Source organism: Rhinolophus ferrumequinum, chromosome 3 (genome assembly GCF_004115265.2).
Source record: "Rhinolophus ferrumequinum isolate MPI-CBG mRhiFer1 chromosome 3, mRhiFer1_v1.p, whole genome shotgun sequence".
NCBI classification, from domain to species: Eukaryota; Metazoa; Chordata; class Mammalia; order Chiroptera; family Rhinolophidae; genus Rhinolophus; species Rhinolophus ferrumequinum.
Window position 1 is genome coordinate 95,704,160 of NC_046286.1, and position 24,778 is coordinate 95,728,937.

Genomic DNA, 24,778 nt, shown 5'->3' on the forward strand with positions numbered 1-24,778 from the left:
AACTGCTATGTATATACCCATAAATGTCAGAGATTATTGATATCTGTGCCTAGAAACACAGATAAATCCAAACTATATAATTCTGATTCCCTTCTCAAGAAAAATGCTAAGAACAGCTCTTCTTGTGGATGCAGAGAAGAAGGGTGGAGAGTCGTTTCTATCTAATACTTAAGTTCAGGACTGTTATGAGAAAAGAACTGGCAGGGATTGGATTTCTTTCTCTCTGCCTGCTGTTTCTTGCCACAATCTAGAGGCCTTAGTGCCACAAAGAGACCAGTGTAGACCAGGGAAGCAATTCTTATATGACTTCACACAGTTTCATTTGGTTACTATTTGGCACAAGAACTACGTTGAAACAAATGGAAATCACTGGATGTCACTGTCTCTTAATAACATCAATACACATTACTCAAGTGTCTGTGGGAACCCCACAAGATCACAGCAGCCAAGTAATCATGTCCTCATCCTCTCTGTTCCCTGTCACTTCGGTTCACAATACATTCTCCATGCTGTTGGGCATGGATTTTCTAGCTTCACAGTCCAGCAAAATATCAGTGAACTTGCGGAGAGAAAAGAAGGGTCCCAAACCTAGCTCTGCTATTCATTCAAAATCACTTGTCTTGTTGGACAATGAATTGCTATAATGTCTCAAAATGAAGTAGTAGGGCTAAATTATCTTACATTATTTCCAGCTAAACATATGGCTTTTGTGAGTCAAAGAGGGTATCAGTCTCTCAGTCTAGGAAGAGACTAGGAAGTAAAATAAGTACAGATACAGGATACTAGAAAGATGATTAAGAAAACAACAGAGCTTATCAAATAGCCACAGGTCCTGCTTCCTAGACAGTGATGTTTCCTTTTCTGAGAATGAGGCACCAGGAGACTAGGAGACATGGAGGCCATGGTTGCCTCAGCTCTCCTTCCCCAGGTCCGTTCTGCTACTCCCTGCAAAGACCCCTGTCAGGATTTGATGTTTGGCTTCTGGCAGCACATCGGCCTTTCTGCCTGCCATGTGTTAGCAGTGAATCCAGCCTCTTTTCCTGGAGGGACTTGAGTGGCATCAAGGGTCTGAACGGGCTTCCAATATATGTGTGTTTCAGCCAAATTTTTCAAATACAAATTGCTCACCAATCTGACTGATCTGCTCAAGGCTAGAGTGACCTTCCTCCAAGTTTCCACATTGATTATTCTAAAGAATCTCCCAACTTGAATTAAAAGTATTAAAACTTTAGAAAGGAACAGCCCTTCTAAAGCTATTGAATCTTAAAATTAAATGTCTCCAGATATTCTTAGAATGTGAGGTCTCATGCAGTAGTGGGAGTGCTCCAGGTAGGGACTCAGAAGGATATAAATATCTCCCCAAAAGTTAATGGAGGGGAATTTAATAAAGATGTTAAGATGTTAAGAACCAGAGAGGTGGTAAAGGACCCAGGGACTAGCCTCAGCAGGAAGCTGTTGGCAACTCTAGGGCTGCAGTTGACAAGCCAACTACAGAATCTGGGTCTTGGAGGAGGAATGTAGCATTTTCCAAACCATGGTTCATGGAAGTAAATATGAGAACTCTGTATCCTCTAATCTCCAGGCCCTTAAATTTCTACCAATCTTCCCTTTGCCTAAGTCCAAACAGAAGCCAGGGGACCACAGGGCATGATGGATCTGGAGGTCGGCATGTAGGGAACATAAAGCAGAGTGAAGAAGAGCAGAGAGAAGATCCAAAGAGGCATCTGGGGGACATTTAAGCAAGGAGGGCTCCTGGGTTTGCAACCTGTGGGTTCAGTTCTGCCCTGAGAGAAAGTCAAGAGTTGTAATGGGAGTTGAACTGAGTCCAAATAAAACAAAAAGGCTGAGAGCCTGAAGGCCAAGAAATGGGCTGAGAAAGCCTAAGGAGGAAACCAGATACCAAGTCTGGGGACCAGCTACATGACTGAAGGCAAAGTAGTTGGAGGAAGACATAAGGCAGGTCTTTTTCTCAGATGGGTCTCAAAGTTACCAGGCCGCTATCTCATAGTATAAATTCAATCTAGTACTAAGTAGAATACAGGGTCCTGCAAAGACTCCTCCTAGGCAAAGTATGATCACAGGAAACTCAGGGTTATTTGTAGAGCAATAGCAAGAATGGACTTTCACAAACCACATAGCATAATGTACAATAATTTTAGTTTTAAAACTTTTCTCCAACTCAGCTTCTATTTGGATTCCACATTCCACAGAAAATATGTTCTTAGTCATTCCTGGGTAAACACAGTAACGTTTCAATTCCGTCAGTTCAGGATTTTCTGTCCCCCTCTTTTCCTCAGAGCAGCAACTAAGCTTCTTAAAGTGTATATAACAACATGATACCTGGGAGGCTGCCTGTGGGTCCTCAGGAGATGCTCTGGGCCATGCTGTCATCCCCTGAGATGTGCAGTTTCCTCTGGTCCAGGGAAAGGTCTGGCTCTTGGTGAAAGATAGGAACGCTCTTTCTATTCTTCACTCCCTGGAGGGCACTTAGGGTCTTACCAAGGAAGATATGGGGGGATATGTTGTCCTTCAGGTTTATCTACTTCCTCCTTTACCAGGGCTAAGACTGTTTGTTTATTGTTGGAAATTGGAAATCAGATGAGAAATATGACAAGGTAGCCTTTACTGTTTAGTCCCCAAGATTAATAGGGCAGGGCTCTGCCATCATCCCTTCATCCCTACCATAAACTCCCACTAATTTAGGGGCAGACAGTTGCCTCCCCATCTAATAACTTCTTCTCTTCCCCATCTCAGAGGCTCTTCCGTTGTCCAGGGAGAATGGACTCAGTGGGGCAGCCGACCCGAGGACCCACTCAGTAAACATTCTGCCTAATCTTTTACTCTCACATCAACACTTTAGTGTTCTTCAAGGTAAGAACCAGGAATTAGATATCATTATTTTCCATTTTCTGCATTGATGACCTCTCTCTCTCCTTGTTGAGGTGATGTATTCTGATTCTAAGTAAAGGGCGTCACCCAGTTAAAACCTAGCAACATTGAATGTGTGTATGGTGTGTGTGTGTGTGTGTGTGTGTGTGTGTGTGTGTGTGTAGGGCACATGCATGAAGCTCATGAAATTTGTTCTTAAATACTTAACTTGTTATTTCAATTTTATTTTATTTTTTATTATTTAGTTACTCTTTTCAGTTACATTTGATGTTCAGTACTATTTTATATTAGCTTCAGGTGTACAATACAGTGGTTAGACACTTATATAATTTATGCAATGACCCCCCCCCAATTATTTTGGTACCTACCTGGTACTATACATTGTGATTATCATATTATTGACTATATTGTCTATGCTGTACTTTAATTGCTGTGACTATTTTGTAACTACCCATTTGTATTTCTTAATCCCTTCACTGTTTTCACCCAGATTTCCAACCCTCCTCCCATCTAGGAAACATCAGTTTGTTTTCTGTATCTATGAGTCTGTTTCTGTTTGTTCTTTTATTTTGTTCTTTAGATTCCACATATAAATGAGATAATAGGGTATTTGTCTTTCTCACTCTGACTTATTCCACTTAGCATACTATCCTCTAGGTTCATCCATGGTGTCACAAATGGTAAGATTTCATTTCTTTTTATGGCCACATAATATTCCATTTTATATATATATATTACCTCTTCTATATCCAATCATCTATTGACGGGCAGTTGGGTTTCTTCCATATCTTGACTATTGTAAATAGTGCTGCAAAAAACATAGGGTTGCATATATCTTTTCGAATTAGTGTTTTAGATTCCTAAAGATAATTAGCCATAAGTGGGATTGCTGGGCCATATCGTAGTTCTATTCTAAATTATTGGAGGAATCTCCAAACCGTTTTCCAAAGTAGTTGCACCAATTTGCAATCCCACCAACAGGGTATGAGAGTATCTTTTATTCACATCTTTGCCAATACTTGTTGTTTTTTGAATTTTTGATGGTGGCCATTCTGATAGGTGTATAGTTATATCGCATTGTGGTTTTATTTCTATTCCCCTGAGGATTAGTGACATTGTGCATCTTCTCGTATATCTATCGGCCAGGTGTATGTCCTCTTTGGAGAAATGTCTATTCAGGTCTTCTGCCCATTGTCGAATTGAATTGTGTTTGATTTTTTTGGTGTTGAGTTGAACGAGTTTGTTTTATAAATCTTGGATATTAACCTCTTATGGCATGTATCATTGGCAGATATCTTCTCCCATTCAGCAGGCTTTTTGTTTTATTAATAGTTTCCTTTATTGTGCAAAAACTTTTTAGTTTGATGTCATCTCATCTGTTTATTTTTTCTTTTGTTTCCCTTCCCAAGGAGACATATAAGAAAAAATATCACTAAGAGATGTCAGAGGGTTTATTTGACATCTTTTCACCTATTGTTTTGGTAGGAGTTTTATGGTTTTAGATCTTACATGTAAGTCTTTAATCCAGTTTAAGTTTATTATTGTACATGATGTAAGAAGGTGGTCTAGTTTCATCTTTTTTACTTTTTTTCAATGTATCAGCCCAGTTTTCCCAACACCATTTATTGAATAGCCTGTCTTTACCACACTGCATGTTTTTGCCTCCTTTCCCAGAGATTAAATAATCGTAGAGTGTGGGATTATTTCTGGGCTTTCTATTCTGTTCCATTGGTCTACCTGTCTGTTTTATGCCATTACCATGTTTTTGATAACTGTAACCTTGCAGTGTAGTATAACAATGCTATTCTCAAACTCTTGTATCTCAGCAATATATGTTCTTTAGATTTCTCTTAAACCTTCCTTCCAAAATCTATTTTTATAAAATTATCTGACAAATACAACCCTATGATAACATATAAATGATTCATACCATTTAATACATTATTCTTTGTACATGTATGTTGTTTTAAAACAAGAAAATTCTGAAAGAAAGTAACATTTTTCTATTAAATTTCGCCATTAGTAAGTGAGATAGGCAATGGGTTTCTGGAACTAAAGGAGAAATTGTTTTCTGTTAATTCATTTAAATAATTATGTGTCCAACTGGATAATATCCATTGCCACATATTCAGAGTGTAGAATGAATTTTAGTAGGCAACTTCAAAGGGAACATTGATATTTGTTATAACATTACTTTCACCAAATTTCTGATATGAGAATACAGAATCTTGGACAGAAATCCAAATTTTCTAAATTAAAGGGAATAAAAATATATTGCAATATATATATGCTTTTAATTCTTTATATACAATACAAATGTGATAGAGATGCAATCATAGGTATACATATACTTTCCATATTAAAGTATACATACATTGGGTATATTACAAATATATACTTAAACTGTATCATTTATAAATGGGATATGTTTAAAATGTATATAAACATGGATATTATTCCTAATATAAGTTTCTGAAAGGACTTAAGAATATTAGGGTAAACATGACTTCTTAAGTACCTGCCCTAATAGGAGGCCGTAGACCAGACACTGACAAAGCATTTCTCTTAGGAGTCAACTAGTAAAGTAAGCATTTTAGGCTTTGGGAGCTGTAATCCCTGCACAACTACTCAACTTGGCCATTGCAGCACAAAAGCAGCCATACACAATACATATCTAATAAGCATTTCCTTGTTTCATTTAAACTTTACCTATGGACACTGACAATTAACTTTCATATCATTTTCACATGTCACAAAATATTAGTTCTCTTCTAATGTTTTTCAGTCTTTAAAAAAATACAGACCTCATTCTTAGCCCGAGAGATGTAAAAACCAGAGCGTTGAGCCGGTTATGGCTCAAGCCAGCAGTTTGCAGACCTCTGATCTACACCTACCCCTTCAGGATGAGCCTGGCAGAGAGAGGATACGCTGAGTGTGAGTTAGGCTGAGGAAGGTGACAATGGTGTCACACAAGGAGTTAGGAGAGCACCTCTGCTGCATTTCATCTATAATAGCGATAGGGACCCTCTCTTAGCTCTTAGCACTGAGGAAAACAGGGTGAATCTGAGTTTCTGCCTGTCTCCTGAGCTCAAAACCCCTTCCAGCTGATTTCCCTATATTCAGTAGTTTTAGTCTAGAATTCCAGTTTTCTTTCTCTTGTGCTGGCCCAGATGGTAAGAAAGGGAGCGGAGAGGTGCTAGAATTTTATGCACTTTTGTTTTCCTTATATGATCTGTTAGCGTCAACAATGGTGATATCAACACTTACAGAATGTCACCAGTTCTTAATGGAAAGAAAGTTAACGTAAGATCAGAAAACCTAGCTTTCAATACAATAACACAATACAATAATATTTCTAATTAACCACCAGCATGACCTTGCAAACATTACATCAACTCTCTGAACATGGACTAATTTATCTGTACAAGAAGGTTCCTGGAGATTTGTTCTAACTGTATCAACATTGATAGTTCTTATAAACATCACGTCATTGAGAGACTTAGGGAGAAGATAAGTTTTGCTAAAGATGTGGAAAAATATTGAACGCTATGTCAAAGTAGGAAAACAGCAGATTTAAACAAGAAATTCACACTTGAGTTTTTGTATTTAATAAGTTTTATACTAAAGCATTCAGGATCAATTTAGCTACAGTATTTTTTCCCTTGTTTGTTTTTCTGGAACCATCCCTACTTTATCTGATTAAAGGACTTCTGATTTGCATCCATTTCCTTGAAAGAAAAAAAGAAACAATTCTTTTTAAAACTGTGAATTAAGACTGAAAATTCAGATGGTGCCATGATCCCATTTCTAATGCAGTTTTGCTTTATAGTTTAAGTTCATAGGAAAAAATACAGTACTTTAGTTTATTTTTCAATTAATTCATAAGAAATGAATTATTTTTCTTCACTTTTGTGTTTTACTGTTATTATGTGAGAAACTGTCGTTACCAATGGAAAAATCTACTGTAGTTAGTTTTTGAGTACGCTAAGTGCTTCTTTATTTACACCAAATAATAATCAGCTTTTATGTCTTTTTTTTGGGGGGGTAGTTCTGCTTATTATTTAGCATCCATTTCCTGTGACTCTCAATCAACTCACTTTGCTGTTGTTGTTTTTGAAGAAAATGGCTTCACTTAGAATTGGGTGACAAAGAGCTAAGGATAAAAAAATTCCATATGACAACCATTCAACCTCTATTTTGTAATATTTAGGTTAAATAAATAAATAAATAAATAAATAAATAAATAAATAAATAAATAGTTCCTGGTATTAAGCCACAGCAGCTGTGGTTTAAGTCAGAGCTGTCAACTGGAATACAAATTTCCAGGTATTTTGAAATTTAATTCATTTAATTTTTCTTGAAACAGGATTAGAAAATGTGATTAAACCTAGGATGTAGTAGGATGTGCATTTACTGGATCAGTCTGACTTTGAATGAACCAAATAGATACTAAAATCGCAATGTAGAAGAAAGAAAAGGGCTTTAGAGCCATTGTCCTTTAAGGAACTTACAAAAAAATTAGAATACACGCAGTGAAAATTTTAAAAATAAACAGTAAGCTGGCCTTTGACTTTGTTATTTATAGAGTTTCCCATGTGGCTGCATTTGCAGTTTAAACTCTGGATGAATGCATGCTAAGTAAGCTACTTTGAATTAAAAGCCCACCAATAGATGTATACAAATGCAACTAATTTTTGAATATTAATTTTGTATCCTGTTACTTTGCTAAATTAATTTATCAGTTCTAATAGTTTTTTTTTTTTAAGATTTTTTTTTATTGGGGGAGGGGAACAGTGTGTACTTCCAGGACTTTTTTTTTTTTCCAAATCAAGTTGTTGTCCTTTCAATCTTAGTTGTGGAGGGTGCAGCTCAGCTCCAATTGTCATTGCAGGTTGCAGGGGGTGCATCCCATCATCCCTTGCGGGAATTGAACCAGACAACCTTGTGGTTGAGAGGATGCGCTTTAACAAACTGAGCCATCTGGGAGCTCAGCAGGAGCTCAGCTCAAGGTGCCGTGTTGCACGGGGCGCTGCCCACCATCCATTGTGGGACTTGAGGAATTGAACCAGCAACCTTGTGGTTGAGAGCCCACTGGCCCATGTGGGAATCGAACCAGCAGCCTTCGGATTTAGGAGCATAGAGCTCTAACCACCTGAGCCACCAGGCCGGCCCCAGTTCTAACAGCTTTTTGGTGGAGTCTTTGGGATTCTCTCTATATAGTATCATGTATTCTGCTTATAATGACAATTTTACTTCCTCCTTTCCAATTTAGATTACTTTTATTCCTTTTTCTTGTCTGTGGCTAGAACTTCCAGAACTATGTGGAATAAAAGTGGTAAAAATGGGCAACCTAGTCTTGAGTATGATGCTAGCTATGGGTTTATCATATATGGCCTTTATTATGTTGAGATATGATCTCTCTATTCCCACTTTGATCAGAATTTCTATAAAAAATGAATGCTGGAGTTTGTCAAATACGTTTTCCACACCTATTGAAATGACCACAGGATTTTTATTTTTCATTTTGTTAATGTGGTGTATCACATTAATTGACTTGCAGATATTAAACCAACCTTGCATACCAGGACTGAATCCCACTTGGTGTTGTATGAAGAGAGAAATCAAAGAAGATACAAATAAATACAAACAGATACCATGCTCACGGAGAGGAGGAATTAATACTGTATTTCCCCAAAAATAAAACCGGGTCTTATATTAATTTTTGCTCCAAAAGATGCATTAAGGCTTATTTTCAGGGATGTCTTATTTTTTCATGTACAATAATCTACAGTTATTCATGCACAAAAATCTACATGTATTCAAATACAGTCATGTCATCTTCTTCAGGAACATTGTCATGATTCTCCAAACCCCAAATTCTGGCTTGAATTTCTTGTGACTCCATTTCCTGTAGAACCATTGGCCCCAATCTCTTCCCAATAAAGAGAGCAATAGAGCTCTCCTTAAATGAGCACTTCTTGTCCATGTAGCCTGCTCGTAGTGCATTGGCAACACAGCTGTCAGTGATTTTATCCTGTGAATTCTTCACCCAAGTCATGACCTATTTCAGGCTAGGCTTCACAAAGTTTCCATGCTGATTTCTCCCGATTCTATTTTCAATGTAGTCATTGATTTCCATGAGCAAATGGTCCTTGAATGGCTTGTTTATTGCAATACCAAGAGTCTAGATATAGACAGTCATTCCTGCAGGAATAATTATTCGATCTATTCTTCTCTCTGCAAGGAAGTTTGTCACGTCTTTAGCATAGTGAGTGCTGGCTGAATCCCAGACTAGTCAACCTCTTTGGCCACCTTGCAAAACAATTGGCAGCATTAAATCTACCCGCTTCCTTATAACTGCTTGTGTATACCAGGCTTTTTTGATTTCAAGAACATAAATGCCTGAAACACATTCAACCTTATCTTTCTTGCCCTTACTGATGATTAGAGGTGGGGCTTTCTTTCCATCCAGATGAATTGCCAAAATACAGGTAATGTGCGCTTTCGTAATGAGTGGAAGGAATATAGATTGATGAGGCACCCCTCTGATCAATTGTCGTTTGAGATCCTTGACCCATAAACACTGCAATTTCATCCATAGCAATCATGTTGGGGAGTTCGTATTAAGAAAAGTCGAATCCGTCAACAAAGGACTTGAATGCAAGTACACGTTTAATAACTTCAGTATCTTCCAGCTTGAACAGTGTTGTTGATCTTAGAGACAGTTCATATCTCTGAAGGAAGCCATCCAGTCACTGTTGTGATGCTTTGAATTCTTCTGGGGATATTTATAACTGTGGTGCCATTGCAAGGGCAAATGCTTGAATGAACATCAGCCCTGAGCACAACCAATGCCTTTGCTCTCCTGTCAGCAATTCATTCACAGATGATGTCTTCCAGCTCAGGAAATAATGGTTGCCAAACTAATCCACACTTGGCTTCTTAGCATTTCTCTCGTCCATCTATTGACTGAGGTTATCATACCCTGCTCACCATTTTTTTGACCATTCAGAGATCCAACTTCTTCTCTTTGCAGTAAGCCATAGAATTCTTGCCCTGGGATTCCTCCATAATTCCTTTCTTGTACTGGACAGAATAGCTCTTTCTTTTTGCACTCATCTTGTCAGGAGGTCAAAATATTACTCCTTTGAGATCTACCATTAAGTCACGTACAAAAGAATGAGACTGGACTGTTATCTGTCACCATATATGAAAATTAGTTAAAAATGGATCAAAGACTTAAGCATAAGACCTGAAACAATAAACTGCACAGAGGAATACATACGTACTAAACTTATGGACCTTGGGTTCAAAGAGCATTTTATGAGTTTGACTCCAAAGGCAAGGGAAGTAAAAGCTAAAATGAATTAATGGGACTATATCAAACTTAAAAGCTTCTGCAGAGCAAAAGAAACCATCAGCAAAATAAAGAGGCAACCAACTGAATGGGAGAAGATTTTTGCAAACAGTGCCTCCAATGAGGGGCTAATATCCAAAATATACAAGGAATTCATAAAACTCGACAACAAAAAAACAACCCAACAGACAAATGGGCAGAGGACCTGAAGACACATTTCTCCAAAGAGGACATACAAATGGCAAATAGACATATAAAAAAATGCTCAACATCACTAATCATCAGAGAAATACAAATAAAAACCACAATGAGATATCACCTCACCCAAGTTAGAATGGCTATCATCAACAAGAAAAACAGTAACAAGTGTTGGAGAGGCTGTGGGAAAAAGGAACCCTCATACACTGTTGGTGGGAATGCAGACTGGTGCAGCCGTTATGGAGGTTCCTCACACGTTAAGGCAGTGTGGAGGTTCCTCAAAAAATTATGAATAGAATTACCGTAAGACCCAGCAATCTCTCTCCTGGGTGTCTACCCCAAAATCTGAAAACACTTATCTATAAAGACAAGTGTGCTCCAATGTTCATTGCAGCTTTATTTATGGTGGCCAAGACCTGGAAACAACCAAAATGTCCTTCGATAGACAAATTGATAAAGAAGTTGTGGTATATATACACAATGGAATACTATCCGGCCATAAGAAAAGATGAAATAGGACCATTTGTGACAATATGGATGGATCTTGAGATTATAATGCTAAGTTAAATAAGTCAGACAGAAAAAGTAGAGAACCATATGATTTCACGGATATGTTGTATATAAACCGAGAATAAAAAAAGAACAAGACAAACAACTGAAAGAACAAAAAAACTCATACACTTAGACAATAGTTTAGGGAATACTAGAGGGTAAAGGGGGAGGGGAGAGAGGGACTCTAGAAGAGGGTTAAGGGGGTCAAATATATGGTGATGGAAAGAGAACAGACTCTGGGTGGTGAACACACAATGTGAGATATAGATAATGTATCACAGAATTATACACCTGAAATCTATGTAACATTACTAACAATTGTCACACCAATAAACTTTAATTTAAAAGAAAAAGGTCACCAGTGAAGGGTTATTCCTAATTGGATAAGTAATAGATAGAGGTATATAATGTCACTTTTTGGCATACAAACACCACCTTAGTTATAGAGACATTGCCTGCAAATAATTGAATGAAAGCAAATACTTAACAGAGAAATCGTGACTGTAATCTACATTACACTGTGTTCTATATGAATTCCAGATGTGAGTTTTGTCTGTATGCCACAAATAAATTTAATCCAATAATAAAAAAAAGAAATCTACTATTAAATCAAGTGTTAATTGAAGACTTACAAGATAGGCGTGGCAACAAAAATGATGACAGGTAAGAATGATGGTCCACACAAAAGTGATGAAAAATTGCAGGCACCAAAATTCAGAAAACGTTTCTTTGTTTCACACGAGTGCATTAAGTTCGCCTGTTACAACACACGATGTATTGAATTATGAAGATTCATATTAGACAGAACCACGTCCGTTCTTTATCAAGTATGCAGATTATTCGTGCTTTGCGTCTGTACTCCGATTGGTCATTCTGCAGAAAGTCTCCAGTTTATCTGTTTACATAGGTGTTTACCTCTCATTTAAAGGTGCCTGCTTGGGTATTTACAAACACTTAATTATAATTTATATTATCATTTATTTTAAGCATTAATGTCAATAATATTTATTTTTATTTAATTATATATTAATATTATTATTTTATAATTCAATATGTTCATCGTGTGTTGCAACAGACATACCAAATGCATCTCTGGCTGATGACCTTAACTGGGGCTTATTTTTGGGGAAGGGCTTATACTACCAGCATCCTGAAAAATCATGCTGGGGCTTATTTTCCTGTTAGGTCTTATTAGGGAAATGCGGCATAATTAAAATCTCCATTATACCCAAGTCAATATATAAAGATTCGATGCAATCCTGATCAAATTATCAATGACATTTTTCATGGAATTAGAAAATCTAACCCTAAAATGTATATGGAAGCATAAAGACCCAAAATAGGTATGGTAATCTTGAGAAATAAGAACAAAGTGAGAGGTATCATGCTACCTGACATCAAATCGTAATACAAAGCCATAGTAATCAAAAAAGCATGGTATCGGCACAGAAACAGACACTAGATCATGGAACAGAATAGAGAGCCCAGAAATAAATCCATACCTATATGGTCATTTAATTGATGATAATGGAAGAAGGAATTTACTTTGGGGTTAAGACATTCTATTTAATAAATGGTGCTCGGAAAATTGGACGGACACATGCAAAATAATGAAGCTGGACCACCTTCTTGCACCATATAAAACAATAAATTCAAAATGGATCAAAGACTTAAATATAAGACAAAAAACCATGAAACTCCTAGAAGAAAATATAGGAAGTAAGTTTGCAGACATTACCTTTAGCAATATTTTTACTTACATATCCCCTTGGGCAAGGGAAGCAAAAGAAAAAATAAATATATGGGATTACACCAAACTAAAAGATTTTTCATAACAAAAACAATCATTAATACGACAAAAAGGCATCGTAAGGAATGGGAGAAGATATTTGCCAAAGATACATCTGATAAGGGGTAAATATCTAATATCTATAAAGAATTCATACAACTCAACATTACAAAAACCAACAACCCAATCAAAAAATGGGCAGAGGACAAGAGACATTTCTCCAAAGAGGACATACAGATGGCCAACAGACATATGAAAAAATGTTCAGTGTCACTAATCATTAAAGAGATGCAAATAAAAACCACAGTGAGATACCACCTCACCCCAGTCAGAATGGCTATCATCAATAAATGAACAAAAAACAAGTGTTGGCAAGGATGTGGAGAAAAGGGATCCCTCATGCACTGCTGGTGGGATTGCAGACTGGTGCAGCCACTATGAAAAATTGTATTGAGGTAGCTCAAAAAATTGAAAATGGAACTACCTTATAACCCAGCAATTCCACTCCTGGGTATCTATCCAAAAAATTCAAAAACACTACTTCGAAAAAGTATATACACCCCTATGTTTATTGCAGTGCTATTCACAATAGCCAAGATATGTAAATAACTGAAATAATCATAGATAGATGATTGGTAAAGAAATTGTGATATATATTTATACAACAGAGTATTACTTGCCCATAAAGAAGAATGAAATATTACCATTTGCAGTGATTTAGATGGACCTAGAGAATATTATGCTAAGTGAAATAGGTCAGACAGAGAAAGACAAATACCATATGTTCTCACTTATATGTGGATCTAAAGAACAGAATAAATGAACAAAAAAACAGAAGTAGACTCAGAGATATAGGGAAAAAGAACACCTGAGGGTTGCTAGGTGGGAAGGGGGTGGCAATGGATGGAGAACATAAAGGGATTAGAAAGTACAAATTAATAATCTAATCACAATATAGACATGGGGATATGAAAGACAGTTTGGGAATATAATCAATAATGTTGTACAGATTTTGTAGGGGGTCAGATGGGCAGTTGTCTTGTGAGGGAGACCACTTCATGGAGGGTGTAGACGTCTGAGCGCTGCACTGTACACCTGAAGCTGAAGCTGAATAATATGGAAAGTCACATATAATTAAAACACACACACACACACAGAATCCCCAAAAATGTATACACATACTAAGAAAGGAAAAAAATTGTATTGAAATTGTAATTTTCAATATATACTGAGAACAAAAGATGAATACAAGTCATGTTTACACCTGTTTGTGGCACCCTCGGTATATTGCCACGGGATGTAGAGTACCGCATACAGTCAATGGGATACAGTTCATTGGACTGTACAGTCCATAGGGAATACAGTCAATGGAATTGTAACAGCTACATACCATGTCAAGGGTTAATACACTGGGGGAGGAGGGTTATCAATTTGTGAAGGGTGTAAAAGTCTAACTATGACATTATTTTCACACCTGAAACTAATGAAAAAAAAAAAGAAAAAACATAAAACAAGCCAAAGCAAAAACAATAAAAAGCCCACCAATAGAAATTAAGTATTTATCAAAGCTCAGTAATCTGTAAATACTTTCCAACTAGTTCTTTGCGACCACGTGTCAGGTGATTGAGCTGGAAATGTTCAAAACTGTTGTGGGTGTGGGAGTGTGTTCTGCAATGGGGGAGGAACTAAATCACTGCGCAGTACAAGGACTTATAACAATGATGGTATAAACTCTAGATAGGACTACGCTTTGAATCCCTTGAGGTAGAAATCTGGTAATTTCGTTTTGAGTCACGGAGATTGTGTGTGTGACTGTGTCACGGGAATGGTGATATTCTAACGCAGTGCTCTTCCTACTTTTTACATCCGTGCGCATGTTGCACGAGCTCCGAGCCTCTTTGAAACTCGTACTGGGTTAGTTTCCATAGAGAGGAATTTAAGGACAGAAAGATGGAAAATTCCTTCCAGATGCTTCTAAAATTAGGATAGATCTCAAGAAAGATGACATGAATCAGGATCTACATGAATGGCATAAAAATAAAAAAGGCATAAGGATATTTCATGTTTTATAATAAAGAATTCTATACTTCTAAGCATCATGGACATAAGTGTTTGTTGCTTTCTAAATCTATTCCTTTACATAACATTCTTATTTTCTGAAGGAAGCCCAGTGTCCTGCTATAACACTATTCATTCTCCTGTATCGTTATTGCTGATTAAAGATTAAAACTTTTCTCATGAAACTTAGTACCTTTTGTTATTTAAAGAAGAGAAACTCTCCTCTTTATCTGTTACATCTTAAGTCACTCACTATAAATATATGAATCAGATATAAGGACAATTGAACAAGAACCTCTAGTCCTATTCATCCTGTGGGAGCACAGCTGTGACGTATTTCGGAGAGCTTTGTGATTGCTCAGGCCTAAGCACAACCCTATAAAATGAGGGGCTTTGAAATGCTGGTCAGGGTAGACTGCAACAGCTGCTGGCAATAATATGAACCCTTAGCCAGGACGAGGTTCTGGTTCAGTTCTGAGGACAGAGAACTGGTGGAGCCAACTTACCAGGTTGGCTGGTAAGTACAGAAATGTCTCACGCCCCACATGTGAAGGGGTTTCCTGAATTATTTTTGTTGACAGATTATTTCCCTGCTTGCTCTTTTACTCAATACTACTTTTTTAAAATAATGCATTCGTTTAGATTTTTTTTTTTCTGTTTTTGCTTGAATATAAATTTTTGACTAAAGGGATACTTGGGTACATTTATTTTGGAAATTCACAACTCATTTTTTTCTACGTCAAATGTTGATCATATGAACCTAGGGAACATTTACTTTTCACCTTAAGTTTAAACCCCATGATTTTTATAGACACAGAGAGAATGAGACCTTGAACTTTTAATTGTCTGCTGAGAAACTATTTTGAAATATAATGTATATGTGGATTACGTGTAAAAAGACATTCTATTTTAAATATAGTATTTTTTGCGGCAAGAATTATGTCAATGATTTTTTTATATTAACTCTCACTATTAATTGAGTAATATTGTTGAAACTCATACGTAAGGAAATAAGTTCCCAGTGATATCTACAAACAAGCAGAAAAAGAAACATATATATAATTCAGTTTTATGAAATTTTATAAAATTAGGCATAGCCCAATTTTATATTATTCAGATGCAAAATTTAAAGTAGAAGAACAATCAGTTTTTGAAACTGTCAGAAAAGATACTAAATTTGAATGCCACAACTCTGTAATAAGGATACGTTCCCCGGGGATACTTCTAACAGCATGTGAATATGTCATTCAGTACATACTTGAGCCAACTATGTGCCTGGTGAGATATCGGCAGCAGTTGAAAAGGATCCTAATTTTTATTCAAGCGCTTGTCACCAAGAGAAATCCTCTTGATTTAAAATGGAAACATACTGCGTGTAACTCTTTCTGTCAGACGAAATTTATTTTCCAAACTCTGCAAGAAGCATTAGAATGTACTGCTAGACACTATGGATTCCTGTGTATCTACCCCCAAAAATTGAAAACACTTATATGTAAAGACATATGTACCCGTAAGTTCATCGCACCATTATTAATTGTTGCCAAGACAGAAAACACAGAAGTGTCCTCCAAGTATTATTTGGATAAAGAAGCAGTGGTACATACCCTGTTTCCCCGAAAGTAAGACATAGCCAGACAATCAGCTCTGCGTCTTTTGAAGCAAAAATTAATATAAGAACCGGTATTATATCATATTAAAATCCTGGTCTTATATTATAGTAAACTAAGACCGGGTCTTATATTAATTTTTGCTCCAAAAGACTCATAAGAGCTGATTGTCCAGCTAGGTCTTATTTTCAGGAAAAATGAGTAGGTAAAATTGAGTACTACTCTGTCATAAATAATGATGAAATAGCACCATTTTGGACAACATGTTTGGATCCCGAGAGTATCATGCTCAGTGAAAAGAGAGGAAAGGGCCAGAACCATAAATTTTACTCATATGTGGGGTACAAAACAGAAAGCAACAAATGGACATGCAAAACAAAGTTATAGACATAGGAAGCAGTATGTGGTAACCAGAGGCTAAACGGCTTGGGGGGAGGATGAAGAGGAGCAAGGGTGTCAAATATATGATAACAGACTGAGACTAGATTTCAGGTTGTGAGCACACAATACAATACAAACATGATGTTATCAGAGATTTGGATACCTGAAACTTATATAATTTTATTAACAAATACCTCAATAAATGATAAAAAAAGAATTACCTGTCTGGAGACATTGTGGTTGGAAAATCTGATATGATTCCTTCCCTTTCGTGGTGCAGATATGGCAACCCGAAGGAAGCCCCAGCTCCTTGTGCGCCTGACACTTTTCAGTGTGCTCTTCTCACAAACACTGGCTTGGCCACTTTTTGAAGCACCTTTTCTGAAGTAAGTTCTCTTCTAATTCAGACAGTTGAAGAGTCCATCTTTATCTAAATGAGAATACCCTTTCTGTTACATAGAACAACTCATTTTTTAAATTTTCATATTATTTATTTAAATATTTGGTCGATATGTTTTGCAAACTTTTCCCCACCATGTCAAAATGACTGTTCTTTTGTATATCTCTTACTAAAATTATATTAATACATAAGATTAGCAACCTGAAGGCCCCACAAAATTCATTGAACTTGAGTAACTATTCAGAGATAGAAAGATTCTCTGGATTTGATCAATACAAAGAAATATATCACACCAAGGTGAATTTTGAACTAACTTTTAGACACCTAAAGGAAAGCAGTTATTACCCAGCTATCAAGAAATGCTATTTGTTAAACACTAACAAATAAACAAATTGCTTCCAGTTTTCATATTGAATATTAAAAATGCTTCAAAGTTTCTATATTGTATAAAATCTTTCTTCTTGTGGAATTTAACTTTGTAAAGTGAAGACATTACAAAGGATGTATACTTTGCTTAATGCTCAGATAGGACTGAACTGAGTAGCTCTTATGCTTAGGACATACAGCTTGTGAAAGTTGTATGGCATCTACATTATGCAATAAACACAAATTTTACTATTAATAATCTCATAAACCATAGAAGCCATTGTCAATTATGCTATTCATATTTTGTAAATGGGTGATACTTCCCAAGATTTTTAGTGTCTATTTCAAACGACTGTAAGATCAGACGTGCTGCCTTCTGAGAAAGGAATGTGTCTACTTCTATTGTCTTTTTCCTGACATGTTGGGTGACAGCATACCATCTGAAGGAGCAAATGAACTTGATCCAGCTTTACTACCACCAGCCACTGACATCGAGGCCAGCGCATTTCCTAAAAATGACAGATGAGCTCTTTTTGATTGAGTTTTATTTTAGAAAATGTATCTCTGAAGCACAAATTTTAAATTTGGCGTCTCCATGAAGCTACTCCTACAGCATAACACTGCAGGTTTCCACGTGTCATGGCTTCCTCCAGCCTGACTTACTGCAGCTCTTGCAGCTGTCCATGGTGTTCATGTGCAGAGGCTGCAACAAGCCAGGATGAGCCCATCACTCACTTACATTCTGTTGCACAAATTGCCAACATCAAGATTGTGCCGATTCTAGTAAAACTTCAGTATTTAGGATTCCATGATAGAGGAAGTTCTAAGGCAAGAGTTTATGTCTTTGTAAAGAAAAGATGGCTATTAATAAAAGCTATATATTCACAGAACCACTTGTCAAAAACCCCATTAAATTAGAGACCGAGAAGCTCTATACTGAAGACAGAAAATAAAAGCTTCCTCCTTAGGACAGAAAAGTTGGTGGATAGGCCCTCAGATACTCTCCATTTAAGAGATTTTTGTTCCCAAATAGTTTTGGAGAAGAAAAAATAAAAGGCATAAGAGTGTCTGTGCTAAAATCAAGATAGTTTTTTTCTTATATATCCTTCTGGTACATGAACAAAGCATGAGGACTCAATCAATCAATATATCAACCAAAAATAGTACCTAGTTTAAATACATTTCTCCCACAAATATGTCTTAGCGGAGATTTAGTTTGAAAGCTTCCATCAGTGAGCATATATGTTGTGCTATAACTCTAGAAGAGCTAATTTCTTTAATTTTTCAACATTGTGGGCTGGAAATATAAAAAATATTTTGATATAGATCACAAGAAAATATCTTTCATTAGGTTAAGAAATACTTCTGGATTTAAGGGAGCACAAGAAACTGTCATAATAAGCTGATTAGTTAGTTTCTTTCTTATTCATTGAGCCAAACTAATAATTTAAAAAAAATTTCAAAAAACTGGTCATTCTTTCTTTCTTGTTTTAATAATGCCAGACACAATGGAGAAGGTTTAATGAGCAACTATGAAAGACTCTTGCGTCAACATCCTGCCAAAAGACACGTTGAGTCCTCTATTGGACAACAAGATAGGTAAAGAGAATTTATTATTTTTACCAAAAATGTTATGATTATCTAATCTGCCAATTATATTTTTGCTGTTCACAATTTATTTCCTTTGTTCTAAATTGATAACTCTTGATAATATTCAATTTAGTTAGCAAAATAATGTATATTCTCCAATAAAGTGTACCAGTCCCATGCCTTATAAAATCAGGCTTTCTAGTAATATCATACACACTGGTTCAGACAAATTATTTTTGTAAATAGCAATTCTTTGTGATTCTGCAATCAAATTGAACCACACGCAATAAAAATCAGACATAGTATAAACTGAAGCAAATTTTAGGGTTAACCATAGTACTTGTTTTTAACTTTTAGCTCAAACCAAGCATTGGAAGATTATTTTTTTAACTGGAACATACCTGAATATTTACTACGTACTATTTACGTCGAATAGCTTTTTTCAAAGCACTTATTTTTAAAGTAATTTCCTCCTAATAGCAGAACACAACTTCAAATATTCCCCCGTTTGTATTATTTTATAAGTTATTTGCTCATTTACTACAGAATGTGTCTTAAGACACTCCCAGAAAGTGCCAAAATGTGTTGGATTATTCCTAACACCCCTATGTTTAGGTTTAGGTGTATTTTTCTTTTACAATTGTGAAAGAAAATGAGTTGGGTATTGGAATTCCTTTTTATCTGACACCAAAATATTTGGAACTTTGTTATGTATACCATTTCTTGTTAAACCTCTCTGGTTTCTATTTCCTCATATTTCATAGCAATACCTTCTCAGAGGACTATGGTACAAACAAAAATGACTCGGCTACGTGGTTCACTGACCAAATTACCCATCATGATAACGAACAAGCTCTGATAATATTCTTGGAGGATCAGCTTGGTATTAGGTAAAGAAACAGAAAACTTGGTAAATGAGAAATTATAAATGACTTTCAAAATGGAAGTTACATAACGGAGACTTATCTATCTCTCCGCCTCACTATCTATCAATACTCTGTGAAGTGGCGATTCTCAAACTGGTTGCATTAGACTCCCCTGGAGAATTGTTACAATACTGATGTCCGGCCTTACCCCAAACTCATGGCCAGGTGACTAGTGCCTCTAGAGGTATGGTTCTAGACATTGGTATTTTCTAGGGCTCCCCAGCTTATTCTACTGTGGCCTCTAGAGTTCAAAATGCTGAGTGTAAAGGTATCTAGTCTTAAACTGTAAACAGGTTTTTAGCCAAAGTGCTGACATTTAAAACATATGAAGCCCATCAATTAGCAATTTGGTATCACACGGAACTCCCTTTATGTGAATATTTAAAATTATTTTACTAAATTCAGCCTTGAGTTCTTTTGACTGATCAAATCCTGTAAAACCTGCGTCTCTCTGTGGTGATAGATATCGGAGAACAATAACAGCAAGTGGGATGATCTCTCTTTTTATTCCAATTATTCTTGTTTAGATGGTGAGTACTAAGCACAATCCTGGTTGGGTGAGTTCAGACATGATGACTGTCTTTGACCCAAGATTATAATTGTGTAAGAATAGTTATAGCTACTTAAGGGTCAAATAATAATTCATAGATAATAATTAACTTCGAAGATCATTCTTTAGACCCCAGAGCACTTTACAGAGCACAGATAATAGCATAGGTTACACGTTATATCTTCTTTAGATGTTTTCTCATCTAAGAGCCTTCACAATAAAAATGTCTCTTTCTGATTGCTAGTGATACGGGAGTGACTTCAGAAATGAGGAAAAAGCTCTTTGGAACAAGCTGATGAAAGCTCCCTAGTGGTGGGTATACCTGTGTTCCTATTTTATTCTTACAGCAATCATTTAGTTATTTAAGTAGGTAAGAGTCACGGAGTAAGGAATATCTTAGACTTCTCACAATGAGACCTCATATAAGAAGGATACTTATGCCTGAAGAGAACCCCAAACCATATTTGTTGAGATATAACACAGAGGAGACTGACACCCAGTAATGAGAAACACTGGCTTTCTTTGGAGAATCCAGCCATGCTGCTTTTGTTAATTGAAGATTAAGTCCCACAGTTGACTGCTAGCACCTCACTGAAGTATAGGAATTACGAACAAATTACAGCATGACTCGTTATTGTGAAAAATACCAAAGCATTCTGGGTCTACTTGTATTCCTGAATACAGCAAACATCCTGCAGCAAAAGTCCAATTGAGGTTATTTTACCTATAAAGTGAATGTAGGTACTATAACTCCAATAGCAGTCATTGTAAATTATGTTTTGAGTAGAGAAAGTACAAATAGGTTTTTTGTTTGTTAACTGATAAATTTATTATCGTAGTTGTTTATATGTGTACATGGATACAAGACATGTTTCTAACCTGGGTTACTTGAAGGTTGACATTAGCCCATAAAAAATGTTTACGAAACTTTTCAAGTTCTTAGTCATCACTGTATCAGTGGTTGGCATGATTTTTCTTTAAAGGTAATGCAGTAAATATTTTTGGCTGTGTTGCCTATATGGTTTCCATTACAACTTTGAGTTCTACTGTAATAGCTTGACAGCTGCCACAGATAACACGTAAAATAAGAGGGAGTAGGTATGTCACAACAAAACTTTATTTGTAAAAAATGATGTTTTACAAACATCATTTTAGAGGTTGTAGGCTAGACTACAACCTCAGACTAGGTCCAAGAGATTAAACTGGATGAGCTCAGACTGATGAAAATTAATGGTGTTTCTTCAGTTCCTGGAGTGAAAATCTCAGGTTTTCATTGCACGCCTCAAGAGTGGACAGGGTGTCTGGGAGGACATGTGCACCATAGGTTGCTTCTGTCCACTGATTACCCCTTCACCTCTAACAGAGATACAAAGTCAGGGGCTCTAGATCTGCTCATTCTTTATTATAAAAGGATATTTCAGAGAAACATGTCCCATTGCTGAAAAAAGCTACGTAATCCCACGTAGCTTCTTGAGAAAGTGTTTTTTTAAGAAGAAGTCCCTCTCCATTAAAGAAATACAATACACACTAAAACATAAAGGAGGATAAATCACTCAGGTTTCTTAGTTGTTTGATCATTGTTGGATTCCATTCTTTATTCTTCCTGTTTCATTTTCGAATGGGTAGCACTTGATAAATTATTTCGACAGAAAACCTTGTGGTTCAACCATTTGTGAAAATTACAAATGGGTGAGTGTTAATGACTGACCAGAGAGCCCCTTCACATTGCAGTTCCATTTGTGACAAACAGTTCTTTGGAAGATGCCCTCCTGATATCCCACAACACAATCTATCACAGGTTGTTGACAGGGGCAAAGAAAACTGATGTATATCGAGTGAGTGGATAACTGAATGAAACAAAGATGCGGTAAATCAAAACATTTTTACACTCATATACCAATTCTTTCTTTTTCAGAATTTTCGAAGAAAAATGATTGTGTAGAATAATTATATTTTGAGTTCTACATATATAATTCAAGAAACATCTTCAATATCAAACTGAATAAATTACTGTGATGTCCATGTCGTGACTTATTTTATTCCTACATAATAACTGTTGCTTACATTGCAAATGTTATTTAAGAGTTCTTAATATTGTTTTTAACTCATGAAAATTCTCGAATTCCAGAGGCTGTGTATATTTTTTAACAGATATATTTAATGTCACGTAAACACCAAGTTCATTCTAATTATACGAGGTTTTAAGCAATGGTAGTACTAGAGCATAATTGATGTGTGTATTTATAGAGCACACTTAACTATTCAGAAGAGTGGAGCCGATAATCAGTGTGTTCAAATTTATATTTTAAATAGATGGAATGCTGTGTTAAATAAACCTCAAAATGTCGAAGAGAATACCAAAAAATAAAATTCTTTCTTGAAAAAAGATTTTCAAAAAATGTTATGCATTCCCACATCAGCAGGCAAACTTTATTTTGAATGGGATTAACAATCTCTCACATTTTGATTTCTAATTGTCAAAGCATCTCTTCTGATGTAGTGCTTCAATGAAGGAGAATGGCCTCTGCTTCTGACACTGGACCTTTCTTTTATGTTCATATTAAGTATGTGTAGAATGTAAACTGAGTGGAGCATTTGTTTTTCAGTGATATATATTTTTTTTCATACCACTAAAAGAATTTTTTGATCATACTAGCCTCCATCAATGAAAGTACATTTGGAGACACAACTATTTTCCTAAAATGATTGCATAAAATTACATATAGAAAATAAAGACCTTTGATTGTCATTGCAAACAATTTCTATTGTTTTGATTAATTTAAAGGAAGTGGCACTACCTTTTTTTAGCACAAAAGTTGTATGCATTAGATAGGTCTTTTTGATATGTAAGGTACTATTTGAATGTTTTATTATGTGTGAGTCCTAAAATAGCAACGACTTAAATAAGAGAGAACATCCTAACTCACGTTAGGCCAAAAATAGAATGTCAAGGGATAGTAAGATGGTTCAGTTCCACGAAGCCCTCAGAAATCTAAACCCCTTCCAGGTCACCTTTCATCTCCTAGGGCCGGGCCCTTCTCCTCATGATACAAAGTTGCAGCTGGATTTCCAGCCATCATATCTGCATTCTTGCAGCAGTTGGAAAAAGAGGCTCCAGGAAAAAAATGCTTAAAAAAAGAAGAAAGCAAAAGTTCTTGCTTGTTCGGCTGATATCTTATACTAATATCCCCTTGAGGATAACATAGTTTTATGGCGACAGTCATCTGTAAACGAAGCTGGGGAATGTTTTCTTTAGTTGTTGTTCTATGTGCCCCACCAAAACCTGGGGTACTAGTAATATAAAACAAAGAAAACATATTTTTATTTGGAGATAGTTTCTTTTTAAAACTCAGACTATGTATCTTAAATTCTTACCAGGAAGACTTATAGAAATGATAGAGCAAGTGGGAATCAGAAAGATCCCAACCATTAATGAAGAATCAATATCACACGGCAAAGCTTTGCTTACTATCCTTTCCTACAATTAAAAAACATGGCTACATAGGGAGAGTCTAGAACTGTAAGTAATTGCAAAGTGGTTTACACAAGTTGGGGTGAAGTAGACTAATTATGTATTTTTTAATATATGGTTTCACACATTATTAAATAGTTAAGTGACTTACCTATACAAAGTACTGCAGTGAGAACAGAAAACTTCTAGATGTTTAAACAAGAAATTTATAAAGATGCAATTGTGCCATAGTAGTAGTGCAATTTGATTGTGAATCTATTGAATCTTATTTTATTTCATTAATGCAAATGAATTTCAAGTTATTTTCTGTTCTTTCAACAAATACGCACTAAACGCCACTGATGTGCAATGTAGATATCTATAACTTGGGTTCTGGGCAGAGGGAACAGCAAGTTCCAGCGAGGGAACGGTCCTGGCGTATCTGGACAGCAAGGAGGGCAGTGCGGCCGGAGCCGTGTGCACTGGAAAGGGCTGAGCAGGAGATGAGGTGAGAGAGGTCACCAAGGACTAGACCTCGTGGGGCCTCACAGGCTCTGGAAGGACTCGAGGACTGAGATGAGGAGATGGTACAGAGTTTGGGACAAGGATGTGATGTTATCTGAATTCTATTTTATAGGGTCGTTCAGGCTCCTACATTGGGAAT

General features: G+C 36.2%; 1 long non-coding RNA gene across 1 annotated transcript in view; it reads left to right on the forward strand.

Annotated features, from left to right (window-relative positions):
- LOC117020404 (uncharacterized) overlaps positions 1-18,086 on the forward strand; it is a 42,522-nt gene extending 24,436 nt beyond the window's left edge. Inside the window, exon 3 of the long non-coding RNA XR_004422690.1 lies at positions 18,030-18,086. This is a non-coding gene — a long non-coding RNA (uncharacterized LOC117020404). The remainder of the gene's footprint in view (positions 1-18,029) is intronic.
- The last annotated feature ends 6,692 nt before the right edge of the window (positions 18,087-24,778 follow it).